At 39.8% G+C, this 3818-nt stretch overlaps 1 protein-coding gene across 1 annotated transcript in view; it reads left to right on the forward strand.

Moving 5' to 3' along the window:
* schip1 (schwannomin interacting protein 1) overlaps nt 1-3818 on the forward strand; it is a gene marked incomplete in the record, with an annotated part of 244738 nt that overhangs the window by 2282 nt on the left and 238638 nt on the right.

The raw sequence follows: 3818 nt of genomic DNA on the forward strand, positions 1-3818 counted from the left end.
TCAGACTAGAATTTTAATTTTACTCCAAATTAAGCAAAATACTGGCAACATGCCTAGTCAAAAACAGCTAGTATAATGGTAGAATTTTTACTTAATTAAATATTTTACTAAAACCTGGGAACATATCTAAATTAGCCAAAAACAGCTAGCATAAATGTTAAAATGTTAGCTTAACTCCAAATTACGCAAAAAACTTGAAACATGTCTAAATTACAGTAGCAAAAAACAGCTAGCATAAGGCTAGAATTTTTACTTAACTCCGAATTTGGCAAAAAACTGAAAACATGCCTTGCTTGTCAAAAACAGCTAGGATAATGCTTACATTTTTATTTAACTAAAAATGTTCCTAAAACTTGGAAACATTTTTAAAGTAGCCAAAAACAGCTAGCATGTTGTTAAAATAATAGCTCAATGCCTAAATAATCTAAGAACCCAGTGGTTGCTAAACATGTTAACGGTGTCTCCTACTGAAAGTATGCAGAAGTTCACAAGTTTCAAAGTTCTTGAAGGATTTGAGCAATTTCTCATTCATTTCAATGGGGCATATTTTGCTCAATATTTAAAAAACTATGAAGTTTATTAATTACAAAAATACAAGCAGTAATGTCTTGAACAAGCTGAAAGTTTTGATACCAAGATTGTTGCAATCACTGAAAGTGTGACTGAGTTTTTACATGATGAAAAATGGAAAGAAGCAGGAGAATCACTACAGTGTTAATTCTGTAACGCATTCACACAATTACATTTTGTTGGACTGCAGATGTGATCTCAAGTATTTCAGTCACTGATGTGTGAAAAAGGCTCTTGCTGTTTATGGGTCCCTTTCTTCTTCTGTGTAGAATTATCAATAAGAACATGCAAATCTCGTCATCTCACACCTCACGTTTCCTGAAATCTTCCTCTTTCTGGACAACAGGAAATGCTCCGCCCACTTGTTCTTATCGACACACTCTGCTCCCTGAGTTGTAGCCGTGTGCTTTACTGCCAGGGAGACTTAACAGTTCCTCAGAGTCATCGGATCAGCGGAAAATACATTGATAAACACTTTACGTGATATAGAGTGGCTAATAGGGGTTGCTGGAGTTCAGTGGAGTCGGTTGGTTGCAGGTTCTCTTCCCAGGATTGAATACATTTGTGTACATGACAGCAAACTGGCTTGAATTGTCAGAAAAGTTGAAGTTGCTTTGCATAAATTACGTGTTAAATGACAAAAATGTAGAATGATCTCAGCTATTTGAGAATCAGAGAATAAAATGATTGTTGACTGAATTTAATCCTTTAGTTTTGAAAGCAAAGCTGGAGCGTGATGGGTCAGTCTGATGCACCTGCTCCCTCAGTAACGCCAGTTTTTGTGTGAACGTCTATTAGTATGAAACTCACTTCAGTTTCAGTCGATACCAGCTTTCCAACCCGCCTTTGTCTTTCTTCTGCTTTTTTTTCCTACCATTTTCTCATCTCTAATTGGCTTTAAAGGTTTGACACCAAACTACATGAAGACATCCATGCCTGCCGGTTTGCCCCAAAGCCATAACGCTAACAGAAAATTACATTTCGAGTCAGGCGTTGACGAGAACACATCCAGCGAAGGCCTGCGTCTCTCAGCAGTCTTAGGTTTGAGCCCAAGCTCAGGAGTAAATGTCGACTCCCGTATTACTCCTTGCACGTCCCGCGTATGTAAATTGATTTCCGATGCTGTGATTAATGAGCATCTCCGGTGATACGGCCCCTTCTGATCGGGTATTTCCACAGGCTGATCAACAAGTCAAGCTACAGATGGACAGCAAGCGGTCGGATACTTCAGTGCATATCTGCACTGCAGTGAAGTCCCCTGAGAGCACACTCGTGTATATACGTGTGTGTTTGTGCACGCAGCTCTCCGTGCTGCACATGTGTGGGAAGCTTTTTCCCCTTGAAGGGCACCTCTCACATCCAATCGACACCGTAGGTGTGAGTTTGTGTATCTCAGGGACGCCTCCCATCGATCTCTGTGATAGAACTAGGACTCTGAGAAATTAGGATTTTAATAAGTCATCAATTAAAGGGGGGCAGAGTTTCTGCTGTGAACTGTTGTTTTCTTCCTTCCTTCCTTTTTTCTGTCCGTCTCCCATTTTTCAGCCACTTAGTGCCTATTACCGTCTACCTTCACCTCCCCATTCACTCTATTGATTGCCCTGATTGGGAAATTGAAAATAATGCAATTAAGCTGTTTACATGGAGAAGAGGTTGTGTTACTTCTGCAAAACTATTGCATGTGGCTGCCTCTATTGGTTTACTAGATTACCGTGCTTGATTCAAATATTCCTCCGCTCTCATCAGGTGAAATTGCACGGCTCCTTGGGGATATTTTAATATAGCTTGACTGCGTTTTATTTGACAGGGCGAGACGTTATCGTTGACATTTGCAACAGCAATGACCTGTTGAATCACGGTGTGATCACAATCAACCTGTTTTATCACGATAATCTATAGTGACAGATTCAACAGATTGTTATTGCTGCATTTTTCTGTCCTCGTTTAAATGTGATCTCACTGCCAAATGAAGCTCTACCGCCTCCATTTGTCATGCATTCCTTCTATGGATTGAGCATCTGGACTAAATACCCAACGAACATATACATGCACTTGTTGATGCAGAAAAAAATGTCACCTAGCATCTTAAACTCCTAATCACTGGTGGCTTCATCTAGTGAAGATACAAGAACATCCAGAGTGGTACAACTAATACAACTGTTGTCTGGTGTGCAACAGGGGTCCATATTTGGCTTTCACAGATTCTGCAAGTTGTTCAAACATGGTAAAGACCTACAAGAAACATTTGACATGTGTCAACCAGAGTTGTAATTCTGCATATTATGCAAATATAAAAACCACATAATGTGATTTCCTGGATTCTTTTTTACAACTGAAGCATACCAATGAAATATCTTTTAGAGTAGAACAACTTGTAGAGATGGTGACTGACAGATACTTTTTTGCCCCACTGTATTGCTGAAAAAAACAACACCAAGATACAGTAGCATGAGGTGACCCAATGTCTTTAGGATTATGGTTTTTAGTTGTAGTTTTTCAGTTTTTTTATTCTTAGTTTAGGTATTTTAAAGTCCACGTTCTGCATCTGAGATGATTCAGGATATCAGTACCATTTCATAGTACTGGTACCCTCCAGTATCATAAACTGGTGATAAGCCACACTAGTTGGTCTAAGTGCCTATTTTTTTCAGTGTCAAATAAGTTTTTGTGGGTGTAAAACCTGCACCTGCATATTTACACGTTTAACACACACCCAGTATCTGAGGTGTTTGTGCGATGTCACTTGCCTTGACACTTTGTGATTGCTATAGTCACTCATTTTTAGTACCTCTAGCAACTCTTGAGAATAGTATACGGTTCTCTAAAAGTTAACGGCTCCTTAGTGGTATCCTGAAATCACAAGCTTGCAATCCTCTGCATGTCCACTTGCAGTGATGCAACTCATTGTGTAGCAGATTTATTCCTGCAGTGCGACCCGCTCACAGCAGCGGTAGGGTGAGAATTCCATCTTGATGGCTAAAGTAGAGTTGACTTGCCATGGCATTGCAGACATTTCCCCCTTCGCTCCGTTTCTGCCTGCAGAGTTGCCTGAGAGGGGCCTCAGGGCTGGCTCGCAGTAATCATTGGGCTGGTTTGACACTTGTCACATGCTGTTACACATCAGTAAAAATCCTTTAAACAACTCTATGATCCTGTTGATTCAATGCAGAGCAAATAACCAGATGCATGGTTCCACTCTTGAGTTTAATTAGAAGTCAAACAATGAGTTTGTGAAAAATTAATTGTGT

Source organism: Oryzias melastigma, linkage group LG13, assembly GCF_002922805.2.
Source record: "Oryzias melastigma strain HK-1 linkage group LG13, ASM292280v2, whole genome shotgun sequence".
Lineage (NCBI taxonomy): Eukaryota > Metazoa > Chordata > Actinopteri > Beloniformes > Adrianichthyidae > Oryzias > Oryzias melastigma.